General features: G+C 40.6%; 1 protein-coding gene across 11 annotated transcripts in view; it reads right to left on the minus strand.

The window, feature by feature from the left end:
- LOC105474633 (cholinergic receptor muscarinic 3) overlaps positions 1-13,417 on the minus strand; it is a 527,334-nt gene that overhangs the window by 84,399 nt on the left and 429,518 nt on the right. For 10 of the 11 annotated variants that reach the window (XM_071073800.1, XM_011729445.2, XM_011729450.2 and 7 more), the window contains one exon: positions 3,808-3,934. The exons of the other annotated variant lie outside the window; for it this stretch is intronic. The gene's annotated coding sequence lies outside the window, so the exon portion shown is untranslated. The remainder of the gene's footprint in view (positions 1-3,807; positions 3,935-13,417) is intronic. 11 annotated transcript variants of the gene reach the window in all.

Below are 13,417 nucleotides of genomic sequence, written 5' to 3' on the forward strand. Positions count from 1 at the left end.
ACTCGCTGGGCTGTGCTCTTTCTTCTAAGCAATGCTGCTTTTACCTCTCGGTGACATGTGACAAAGTAGTCAATAATAATGAAATGTTATATGGCACTGCCCTTTCTTAAATGTACTTTTAAAATACAAAGTCCATATTAAAAAAAAAAAAATCCCATACACAAAGCAAGCCAATTTTGGAAATCTCATGGAATGAATAGGGGAACTTTCCACCTCCTCAAGCCCATTGGTACGAAATGTTCTGAAATTAGGAGACTGAGGAACCACCAGTCAAAAATGTGGTTGTTCCGGGGGTGGGGTGAGAGGCTGTAGGGTGGTCCTGCAAAGGCTGGGTATAGGAGGCTAGTGGTGTCCACAGCTCAGGGACATCATTGGTCCTCTTTGCTCACAGGGACAATGTCACCATGAATGGCCTTGTTTTCTTGTAAGTAACTCTTTTTTTTTTTTTTGAGATGGAGTCTCCCTCTATTGCCCAGGCTGGAGTGCAGTGGTGCAATCTCCACTCACTGCAACCTCCGCCTACTCGGTTCAAGTGATTCTCCTGCCTCAGCCTCCTGAGTAGCTGGGACTACAGGCACGCACCACCACGCCTGGCTAGTGTTTTTGTGTTTATAGTAGAGACGGGGTTTCACCATATTGGCCAGGCTGGTCTCAAACTCCTGACCTCGTGATGCACCCGCCTCAGCCTCCCAAAGTGCTGGGATTACAGGCGTGAGCCACCATGCCCGGCCATAAGCAACTCTTATCCACGTGTGTTCCACAGACATTTCATTTCTGAATCCTCATTTCTTTTCTGAATCCTGAAGGCATCATGTTAAATTTCACATACACCGCTTAAGTCACACAAATTTTGACTGAGGGTGGAGAGGTAAAGAATGTAATATTAATATATTTTCTAGCACTTTGCATGTATTATCTCTTTTAGTCCTAACAGCAACCTCAAGAAGTTAATCTTTATTTGACAGATGTATGAATGTAAGCTCAGAAAGAATTTCCACAAATACTTAGGACCACTAAATGAGCAGAGCAGGATGAACTGAGTTCTTTCAGATTTGAAAATCCACGATGTTTTAAAAAGGCACATTTCCCAAGTGGTCCATCCTAAATGACAGTTCCAAGGCCCAGGTATCATTTTGCTATTAAATTCCTTGAAATAATCGCAGAGATTTCAAATACCAAGTATTTTTCAAATTCTTTAAAAATAGAGGTAGGTACAGTATTTGAGTAGAGATAAAAATAATAATTATAAGGGGCTCTTAGTTGGTGTTTCTATGTGTCAGGCAACGTTCTAAGTGCTCATTGGACGTTAACTCATTTGATTATCCCAGCAATTCTGAGGCTCTGAGGGAAGTACTACTGTTATTCTCATTTTAGAGACAGGGAAACCGAGCACAGAGAGGGCCAGTAATTTTCCCAAGATCACACAGTAAGTGGCAAAGCTGGGTTTCACATCGGGGCAGTCTGCCTCTGAGACCCTGCTTTAACCACTCTGCGGTGCCGTCTGTCCTAGCCTTCCCCAACCTGAAGACCACATGAGTCAAACAATTTTTAGTAAAACGGTTATAAGATGAAACACAAAAGATTGATAAATTGAAATTTATCTGAAAACACACGCTTTTTTAGTATGGAAAATAAAATACGGTAACAGATAGCTCGTGTTTTATAACTCTCAACTTGCTGGAATAATCCTTGATCTCAATGGAAACCAAGCCAATCAACATAAAAAATTTAAAATTTCCTTCCTTTTTCAAAAAAAAAAAAAAAAATTCACTTCTTGCAGTCAATTGAACTAATTCCTTCCCTGTCCCAGGGGGCTGTACCAACTGGGAAAGCCTTTGACCAAACTGACACCAATACCATAGCTTTTGGTAGGAGAGGCCCAGACTTGGAAAGCTAGCGGGTTTTCTTACTTTATAATTGAGGAAACTGAAGCTCAGAAAGGCCAAAATTCCCATTGTTGGAATTAGACTTAGAACTGTCAGTTCTACTCATATCTACAGTTAAACAATCCACTTCAGCGCAGAGATTCATTAACTTCAGCCTGCTTTAATCACAGAGATGGAAAGAAATTAAAACAAAGCAAAAACAATAACAACAACAACAAAAGCAACATCAAGGACATTTCAAGAAAGCAAGTGTCTGCACACCTGCTGCAGCGGGTCACATAAAGTCACAGATCTAGCCCTCGTAATGCATCCCATCCATCAGCAGGTCCCTTTGGCTCTATTTTAAATTTGCCCCAAATCTTAGTCCAAGCCATGACCACCTCCTGAAAGTCTCTTAAGTGGTCTCCTTTGTTCATCTTAGATCTCCTTCCATCCGCTGTCTGCACAGCAGGCAGAGTGACACTTCCAAAACATAACCCAGATCACATCATTCCTTAGCACAGGATCCCTCTGATATCTTCCATTTTCTTAGAGCAAAATCTGCATTGATATTCTTGCTCCCAGCTGCCTTCCCAATCTTATCTCACACCCCTCTCCCTTTGCCCACTGTTCTCTGTCCGTACTGCATCGATGCTGTTCCTGGACTGCTCCAAACATGCTCCCACCTCAGGCTTTTACACCTCCTCATTTGTCTTCGTTGACGTGGTCCCTTCCCAGAGAGCACCCTCACTTCAATCAGTTCTTTGCTTAAATGTTACCATATTAGACTGTCCTTCCCTGAGTACACTATATAAGCCATCTTATTCATGCTCTACCCTTTGTAATCAGTTTTCTTCATGCCAGTTATGGTCCCACAACATTGTGTGTGTATATGTGTGTATGTATATATACACCTGTGTGTGTATCTATGTGTGTGTACCTATATAGGTGTATATATATCTATGTGTGTATATATCTATATGTATGTATATATACGTGTATATTTATGTGCATGTGTCTGTGTGTATTTGTGAATGTGTGTATCTACGTGTATGCATATCTATGTGTATGTAACTGTGTGTGTCTACGTATGTATATATGTGTCTGTGTGTGAATATCCGTGTGTGTACATATGTGTATCTGTGTTGACGTGTGTATTTGTGTGTCTATTTGTGTATGTGTATTTGTTTTTCCTAACAGAAACGTAATCTCAAAGGCAGCAGTAGCTGTGTTTACTTCATCATTGCCTCCCTTGTGTCTAGAATGTAGTAGGTGTTTAATAAATATGTGTTGAATGAGGAATAAATAATTTATGATAAGAACAGAAATCTGAAACACAAAGTTAAATTGTCTCCCATGTGTTAGAAAAAAGAATGTAAAGAATTACATGCTGCACTTTATAATGATTTTTTAATTTAAAATACATTAAAGGTGTTCTAGTATTTCATACTTAGATACTGTAAAAATATTTGCAGTTCAATGTGATTTACTGCCTCGAATGAATTCATGAACAGGTAACGTTTTACTGTTAGGTGGTAACTATGTTGAATTTTTTTTTTTTTTGCGGGTTAAATTTGTATTTATAAGATTTAAAAATTATCTGTGCATAGTAAACTATATGATGCTTATTAGGTTTATACAATCTCTTAGCAAAAATAATATGAGTAATAGGTAATTTTCAGTGAAATGTGCTATTTCTAGGCACTAATCTAAACCTTTTACCCACCCTTTGCCATTTAATCTTCAAGAAGCCTGTGTGGTAGGTAGGAACTGTCATTACCTTCAACATATAAATGAGGAAGCGAAGACACAGAGAGTTAAAATATCCTAATTGAGGTCACACAACTAATCAACAGTGGCCAGAATACAAAAAGGCAATTTGTCCATTCTTCTATTCAGTCATCCATTTTTTAATTAAAAAAAAACGCCTCTGTGTACTTACAATCTACCAGGAACTGAGTTATGTAACAAGGATGCAAAACAGTGACGTAATCTCTACGGTCATGATGATCCCGGCATAGGACAGAGGAGTGGACCAGATGTCAGGCTGCCCAAGAGACCAGCTCCACCTGGGGAGACAGAAATCAGGCAAGGAGTCAGTTCCTTCTCCCACTTTGGATTCCTGTTTTTAATGGTGGAGTCATTAAGCATCATAGAATGATCCAACGTCTCTGTTTTCCCTCCCTAGAGTCTTCAACTGAAGTCATAAAAGAAAGGGACTATTTCAGTACCAAGTTACCTAAGTGTTAATGTTTGGTTCTGTGGGTGGCCTTGAATTTGTAACTTTGCAGCGTGCCACTCTTGCTTCATTTCATCCAGGTTTTTCTTGACATCTGAAGAGGCAGTATCTCTAGGGAGTATATTTTTGTATTTCTCCATATGTTGCTTTTTGTCTCCTCACATATATTGCCAATAAGACTTGTGAGTTCCACCACAGGCCAGCTCTGCAACTTATGTTTAGTGTTGGCCTGGAAAGAAATATTATTATTTTCATTGGTTCATGTCTTTTCCTCTATTGTAGAAATGATCTTTTCCTGCATTTTCCCTCAACAGATTGAGGCATTTTCTTCCATCTTATTTGATCCGTATTTTGTACATTGCTCACAGGTTTTTCTCATTCAGGATCGTGTTTGCTTCTACCCTTTATCAAAAATCTCTTTAACAAAGTACCCTCCTCCCATATTAACCCTGTAGCTCTTCCAGTGATTACGTTTCCCGATACTTTTCATTTTTCCTTTCCTGTAGATTAAGGTAATTTTTTTGCATATTTGGTTCTTTGCCACAGTCCTCTCCTTGAAATCTAGGCTACATTGACCTTGGTTTCCTCCAGAACATGGCTGCCACATAATACTGAAACCAGAGATGCACTGATGCTGAAGAACTTTCTTGTTTCTCTCTCTCTTTCTCTTAGGTAGTCACTTTGCAGTCATATTCAAGTATGCCCATCGAGCATATTTACTCATCTAATGTTTCCCGTGTTTACAGAACAAATGGCAACAGGGACTATAAGATAGCAAAATGCAGCATCTCTTAAATTCCTTACAACCAAATGGGGAGTGAGGGTGGTGGGGATGAGCATATGTGATTTTAAAAAAGATTTTTTAAAAATTGTAGTAAAATACATGTAACATAAAATTTACCATGTTAACCATTAGGTGTAAAATTCAGTGGCATTAAGAATATTCGCAATGATATATATCCTTCCCTTGAATATTTTTCATCTTATAAAACTGAAACTCTTTACCCATTAAACAATACCTCTGCATTTTCCCTCTTCCCAGTTCTCAGCAACCAGCATTCTATTTTTGGAGTCCACAAATTCCACTACTCTATGTTCCTCATGTAAATGGTATCGTATAGTATTTGTCATTTTGTGACTGGCTTATTTCACTTGGCATAACGTCCTCAAGGTTCATCTATGTTGTTGAATGTATTAGAATTTCCTTCCTGGACAGGCGCAGTGTTTCACATCTGTAATCCCAGCACTTTGGGAGGCTGAAGCAAGAGGATCACTTGAGCCCAGGAGTTAGTTCAAGGCTGCAGTGAGCTATGATCGCACCACTGCACTTCACCCTGGGAAAAAGAGCAAGACACTGTCTCTAAATAAAAAAAAAAAAAAAAAAAAAAAGAATTTCCTTCCTTTTTAGGACTGAATGATATTCTGTTGTATGTACACATTACATTTTATTTATCTATTCATCCATCAATGGACACTTAGGTTGTTTCCGTCTTTTGGCTATTGTGAATAATGCTGCTATGAACGTGGGTATCTGTTACATCATGAGTAATTCTTTTGTTTTTTGAGAAAGCGTCTTGCTCTGTCACCCAGGCTGGAGTGCAGTGGCACAATCCCAGCTCACCGCAAGCTCTGCCTCCCAGGTTCATGCCATTCTCCTGCCTCAGCCTCCCCAGTAGCTGGGACTACAGGCACCCACCACCACGCCCGGCTAATTTTTTGTATCTTTAGTAGAGACGGGGTTTCACTGCGTTGGCCAGGACGGTCTTGACCTCCTGACCTCGTGATCCACCCGCCTCGGCCTCCCATACAGGCATGAGTCACCGCGCCCGGCCCACATCGTCAGTAATTCTAAAACTCAAAGTCACAGAACGACAATAACATACATACACGAGAACTTACAGCCGTATGTAAGTGCCGAGTGTACTGTGGGAATCACTGAAATCAAGTGAGAACTTTATAGAAGATGGAATTATTGAGCAGCACTTTCAAGGTACCAAGAGATAAGATTTGAAGGCAAACAGAGAGGGAGGGCGCTTGGCATATTTGTATTGTGCATATAATAATCATAAAAGTTGAGAAATAAATGATATAGAGGGCGGAGCAGGGATGGGGTGTTCTTTAGGCTAGAATAGATAGTGCTGGCCTGAATAGATGAGAAGAATGCTAGTGAATTGATATAAAATATTAATGACTATGATTTTAAAGTTTTCACAGAGCAATCGCTACAATGAAGCAATTGTGAATTTCTCAGAATTAAAAAGGCATCCACTGGACTGTAGGTCCCGTAAGGGCAGGCCTGAAGCAATTTGCTTTGCCCACCCCTGTAACCCAGTGCCGATCACAGCGTGTGCACTGGCAGGTGCTCAATAAATGTATGTTAAATACATGAATGAATGCATGAACTGCCAAGGATGATTGCCACTGATGAAGATGGGCTAAAGTTGAGAAGGCTGAAGTTGCAGGTTTTATTTGAAGGAATCAGGTCTCATTGGAATAGCTGAAAGAAAGAACAAAGGTATGGGATCTGAAATACTTTAAGGAGGAAGAATCTTTCAGGCAAAGCCACTAGATCTCCTTGGTTAGGATTTTGCTTATAACTATCGTCAATACCTGTGTTAGTTTGTCCTATGTTACTATAACTTTTTATAACTGGTGAGTATTTTAATAGATGTTAATTGTTTTCCTCTCTACCCTAGATGTGCTCTTAATAGCTAATTCTGTTTTACAAGGCTCACTTTTGGTCGGTATTTTCTTGTTAAGATAATCATAATTCTAAGGATATAGGGAACACAAAGATGATTCTAATTTATAGATATACAAATTGTTTTTGACTGCTTTTCCCCCTTACAGGGAAAAAGAATCAATATATTCATTAATTATCTTTTGCTTATCTGTAGATAAGAGGTTTTTATCATTTTCACCTAACTTTGTGATTATATGCCAGCAATAAATGAAATTCTATTGGCATTGTACAAGTATGGAAGTTGGGGGCTGGATTGTCTTATACAGCAAGCAAGGGAAAAAGTCTACATTTGCATGTTGAAACACCTCGATTGAAGGCACTGAGTCCACCTTCTGTCATCTTTGGTCCTAAATGGAAGAGGATGCATGTATTTGCTGACTGTTGTTCTTTGCCGTGGCTCACACCATGGCATCTTTGGTGATAAAATTTGGTAATATCTATGCTACATTCAAGATATAAAACAAGTGGTTATATTTTAGAGGAGAGAACAAAGATGTGTGATACGATGGCATGAGGAGCTGGAGTGAAATGCGGCCTCGCCAACGAGACAGAGGGCACCGCCGGCAGCTTGGCATTCTGTGCCCGGTAGCAGATGGTCACGCACATGCTCCCGAGTCCCAGCCACAGGCACACGGGGAACCTTGCAGGCTCCTTTCAACAGTAATTATTCGAGAGCTGTTTTCTTTAGGTGTTTGGGAAAGGTCAGCGTCTGATCTAATTCCGCCCACCGTTACACAGTTATAGTTTCCTTGACTGCATTTGTCACTGTTTTAGCATCATCTGACATTCTATCTGCTTGCCAGTTTTCTTGTTAATTCCTTTTGGAAAACTATTTTTTCCCCAAGTTTGTCATTTTACTTAAAAAAGACACCACAAAAGGGTCTTCTGTGCTATTGAGTTGTTCGCTTTTTTGGCCTTTCCTATGGGAAAAATCTCACATAAACCACTTCCTGATGAGAAAAAGCATTGATTTAATCCTTCGCCTATGTTTATAATTACTTCTGAAAGATGACTTCAGTGCATTAATAAGTGATTAAATCAAAGATATTTTGGAGAATCGATGATAATATATCCTTCTCTCGATAGTGAGTTGTGGCTGAGAGGGCGGGGATCAGGGATGAAGGTGTTATGGTCCCAATCCCGAATGAACAAAATGCACAGGAAACCAGCAGAAGCCTGGCTGGGTCCCAGGTATCTCACAGGTGGCCTCCGTGGACCAAGGCTGGGGGAATCGATCATAATTGTCTTGTCAACTGTCTTGGGCATATTAGATACCATCCGGCTCAAGACACCAGGCTTGACTAGATGGTACCTGGAGGTCTCTTCTCTATGATTCTATCAGGCTATTGTCTTCTATATTCCTAGTTGAATATGATTACGTCATTGACTCTGAGCTTAGTTTCCCAAGGGATATTACCTTATCTGCCTCTCTCATTGAGCTTTCTTGATGACCAGCTAAGACGGTATAGGAAATAGTAATTTCAAGTTTATAAAATGCTGCACAAATGGTAGAGCTTATTAGGTTATGTGCAAGGATAAATCACTCACTTCGGCATACATCTGTGATAAACTGTCTACCATCGGTTTGTAAAATTTCAGCCTGGAACTCTTGAGTACCTGGAGAACAATTATTTCTGATATTAACATCTTTCTGCCTTTCTTTGAAGACCAGGGTTTTAGTCTATTTCTTTGCCACTTTGTGACTGTGGGGAAATTACAACTGCTGGATTTGGGTCTCCACACGTATCTTTTCTGTTTCCTTCTATAACATTGTTACTCTAAGTACCTATATTACTTGGGTAATGATGCAAATGTTGCAAATTGCCTAAGCTCCACAAAGGCACAATTTAATAAAAAACCCTTTTCCATGTCTCATTATTCAGCAATGATGTTAGTGTCCATAACACAAACTTAACTTTTATTAACTATATTCTTTGCCTTGCATGTTAGGGTCAACATGGGGTTAAATAAAAGGAACCTCTGTGCTTACTGGGGTTATGATAATTTATTTAAATATAAGCAGAAACTTACCTTCCTGGATTGAGATCTGGGTCTCAGTCTAAGTTTTTAACTCGGTGTCTGTAATTTTTCAAGTTGTAGACGTTATTTGAAGTAGTATTGATTTAGTTTATGTAGAATAAGGATTCTTCAATATGCTCACATTTCATGCTAGATAAATCATCATAATCACTGCACATCCACCTTTGGATGTTCTGGTTAAACAAGTAACACAATCCCTAGAAAGTAGAAAAGCTCTCTTGCAATTTGGAGTACTCGATTTAGCTATCTTTAAGTTATTTCTCCATCCTTGTTTTAGAAACACAACCCAAGTTATAAGACACTCCAGGGATCTCAGCATCACAACCAAGTTATGGGTACCATTTGTTGGTTACAAAAGGGCAAGTGTTGCTAATTACTATTTAATTGTGTTGGTTGTGGGGCCATACTTTTAGAAAGATATTATCATTTAGTGGATTAGATTTCTATGCAGAAATATTTCTGTTAATGCTCATCTATTAGCTTCTGTATTAGTCTGTTCTCACACTGCTAAAAGAAATCCTCGAGACTGGGTAATTTATAAAGGAAAGAGGTTTAATTGACTTACAGTTCCGCATTGCTGGGGAGGCCTCAGGAAACTTACAATCGCGGTGGAAGGCAAAGGAGAAGCAGGCACTTTCCTCACGGGGTGGCAGGACGGAGTGAGTGCAGGCAGGGGAAATGCCAGACAGTTATTAAACCATCAGCTCTTGTGAGACTCACTCACTATCACGAGGATGGCATGGGAGAAATTGACCCCATGATCTGATTATCTCCACCTGGTCCTGCCCTTGATATGTGGGGATTATGGGGATTACAGTTCAAGATGAAATCTGGGTGGGGACACAGCCGAACCATATCAGTTTCCAAGTGTTCCAAGTACAGTTTTAGAAAACTGTATTCTGATTGTGGAATTTAGAAATTCTGTTCCAGCTAAATTTAAGCTTCAATAAAGTAGTTTCCAATGTGACCACTTTGTATCCCAAAAGGAATTATGTGTTGATGTGCATGGTGAAGGTTCGTTTCTCATCCTAGTGCCGGGGAGACTGGTGCCCCTGGGGTCCCTGCCACTTGGTTCCTATTTCCCAGCCTGCGCTGAGTGGTATATGTTCCGCTGGAAAGTGGGGGCAATCAGAATGTGCATCAGAGAATTTCTGGGAATATCCTGATAATGGATGTGTGACTAGAGAGTCACTTAAAGACCAGCAATGATGTCAAAGTAAAGAAAGCAAGGTGGTTTTGCCCTGCCTTCTAGGACACAGCTCACATCTTCCCCTTATGCTGAAGTACGTTAACTGAGGCACAAATTACAAATGCCATTTTTATGTCAGATAAAACAGAGATCAATGTGTATATGGCTCATTAGAGACTCAACAGCTTCATTGAAAGTGTTGGTCAGCTTTATCCTGGATGTTGGAAACACCATAGAGTTAACAGGCCTTTTGCATTTTCAAAAACAACCGTACCACAAATACTTTCTTCTAGCTTTGGGATGGCCACTGAACCCATGAAGTCAGAACATGTAGTTCTTTTTGCTGCGGGTGGCACATCACAAGAGGATAATAAACCCACATACATCATGCAAGATTATACCTTTCCTAGTTTGTGCTCTGTTTGTCAGTGTAAGAGAAAGATAAGCAAGGAGAGAAAAAAAAGAAATCTCACTCAATGCCCATATTGTGCAAGCCCCTAGTGAACAATATATAAATTTAAATATTAACATTTTTTAAAATTTATTTTTTATTGATACATAATGTGCAATTTGGGGCATACATAATCTGATATATTCATATGATGGTTATTCTCTGGATAGTACTAATAAAATTATTTCAAGAAATGCATAGTTTTTTCTGGAATGTAGACCAGCAAGGGCACAACTTTTGCTTGCTTGTTTTGTTGTCTTGAAGACCAACTTGGCATCTTCCTGTTGCAGGGACTCACAAACCAATACCCCAAAATATGGCACTTTGTATACACTGTACTGAAAAAAAACATCTCAAAGTCTCTCTAATCACCTTTCTCCCCCCATCAACATCTCTCCCAAAGCATAGGATGAGATTGTTCTCTGAAATTCCCTTATTTGCCTAAAATCTGGACCTACCATAGAAGAAAACAATAACCTCTGGTCCTTTTTCCAAGTTTTCATCAACTGAACACATCTCACAGGAGGGAAGACTAACATATCTGGATAGACTTTTTGTCGCAAACCGTCATCTTCTCTGTGGCCCCAACAGACTTTGCCCCAGACCACTGTATGTTCCTCAAGTCCATTAAATTCCCCTAAAAATCATTTACTATCCACCTAGAATCACCCACACTTCCTACCTCCCTTTCCCTAAGAAGTAGCATATATAAGCATATGTGCCCCACTGGGATACTGGTAATTGTTCTGATTCTCCCTGTGTGCACAGTAGTAATAAATGTATAAAGACTTTTCTCCCATTCATGTGCCTTATTGTGAGCTGATATTTCAGCAAATCTTTTGAGGGTAAAGGAGAAGTGGTCTACAGTTGTTTTGGGCTTGAGGGTTCAGAAATGGGTAGTGTGAATTACCCTGGCGCTCTCACCGACATGGTAAACACAGAGTGTGACCTCACCCACTTTCTCACTGCCCAGTGAACACAGGTTCGGCCAGTAGTCTCCAGGCATCCGGTTGGACAGGCTGTGTCTAGAAATCATGGTCAGTGAATAAAGCCATGAGTGGGGCAATGCTGTGGGGAGGGAAGTACGGAATTCCATAGCAATCACATCGCCTCTTCTTCCATGAAAACCAGAAGATGACTGGCAGGAAGAAAAGCTCCTAGACACCTCTCATCTGCTCTGTGCCTCAAGCCTCACTACAAATAACACATTCACAAAAAGATCTCATTTTGATTTAGCGGGTCTGCATATGTCTAAGCTCATCTCATGGTGATTGAGCCTTACTGATATTTTTACCATACGAGCTTCTTCAATGAACATTTCAACACAGAAAATACTTCTCATAGCCATCTCATGTTATTACCTGATCTTTCCATTAATCTTTCCTACAGGCTTTTATATATTTATTGAACTTTTGGATCAAATTTCCCTGATTGCTTAAATATGTATGTATCTCAATGAACTATTTTGCTCAACATAGAAGGCAGTAATAGAAGACTGAGGTCAGATACAGGCTGAGCTAGAAGTGACCATGGACTCATACTTTTATTCTTCTGAAGGAGCAACAGCACCCAAAATAACACCTGATCAGAAGAAATAGTGGAAACTTCGGAATGTGTAAAGTGTTGATCCAAGCCCTTCATGTGCATGAATGAATTTCTGCCTGCCTGACCAGAGATCTCCTGCAGGGGGACCTAAGGGACCCATCTGTGACTGTGGGGTCTGTGCCTACTAGCCTCGTTTATTTGGGGTGACATCGACTGGAAGGAGAGCAGGTTAGGGGTGCAACAAGGTAGAGCTTAGAAGGAGCACACATCTATCTGCTTGGCCAGGGACCCCAGTCAGGTAGTCACTGGCTGAGTGGCAGGAAGTTGAGAGGATGACTGGCTCATGTTAAACAAAGTTTATGGGAAGCCATTGTTTTAGACTGAGCTCCTGCACTAGGCCCCAGCAGACCAGGCCAAACCAGAGTGGAGCCACTTATGCTTAGTATTACATAATCAAAGTGAACTTGGAAATGGGTCAGTCTTCCACACAACAGGAGCTTCAGAGCAACCAGTCAGAAGGAGCCCAGTTTACCCGAGTGTGCATCCTAAGGAAGTCCATTTAGCTTTAACCCTGTGAGGAGAGTAATTCTGAAATGACCAATCTGCTTTGTGTTCCCTGTTTCTGCCTTCTTCAGCCCTTTCCTGCCCACAAAGCCAGCTCCCTCTGCTCAGCTCAGTAGAGCATCCATTCTATTTCATAGCATGAGGTGTTGCCTAATTCTAGAATTGCAAATAAAAGCCAGTTAGGCCTTGAAATTAAACTCATCATAATTTTGTCTCTGGACACAGGGAAGCAGGCATCAATAGCACAGGCCATGCTCTCTAGAGCACAAAGAACTCCAGTCCTGAGAGGCTGGCCCTGTGTGAGAAGCAGGGCTACAGTGCTCTTAGCCCATGGGCCGCACTGAGAGCAGGACTCCAAGATGAGGCAGACGCACACACGTGCTTTAAAGACTGGACGCCAAGGAGCTTCCAGGGAGTGGGAGAAGCTCAGAAAGGGTAAGGGCAAATGTCACTGCGCCCCTATGATGTATATTAAGGACCGAATTGTGTTTTTTAAAATTCATAGTTTGAAGACATAATCCCCCATGTGACCAGATTTGGAGACAGGGCCTTTAGGGAGATAATTAAGGTTAAATGAAATCCCAACGTTGGGGTCCTAACCCAGTAGGATGGGTGTTTTTGTAAAAGAAGGAAGGTAAATCAGAGTTCTCTTTTTGTGGGTACAGAGAGGAAAACTCATATGAAGACCCAGTGATAAGGCGGCCGTCTACAATCCAGGAAGAGCGCCCTCACCAAAATCAACTCTGCCTGCACCTCGATGTTGGATTTCCAGCTTCCAGAG

The sequence above is a fragment of the Macaca nemestrina genome, chromosome 1 (assembly GCF_043159975.1).
Source record: "Macaca nemestrina isolate mMacNem1 chromosome 1, mMacNem.hap1, whole genome shotgun sequence".
Classification (NCBI taxonomy): Eukaryota; Metazoa; Chordata; class Mammalia; order Primates; family Cercopithecidae; genus Macaca; species Macaca nemestrina.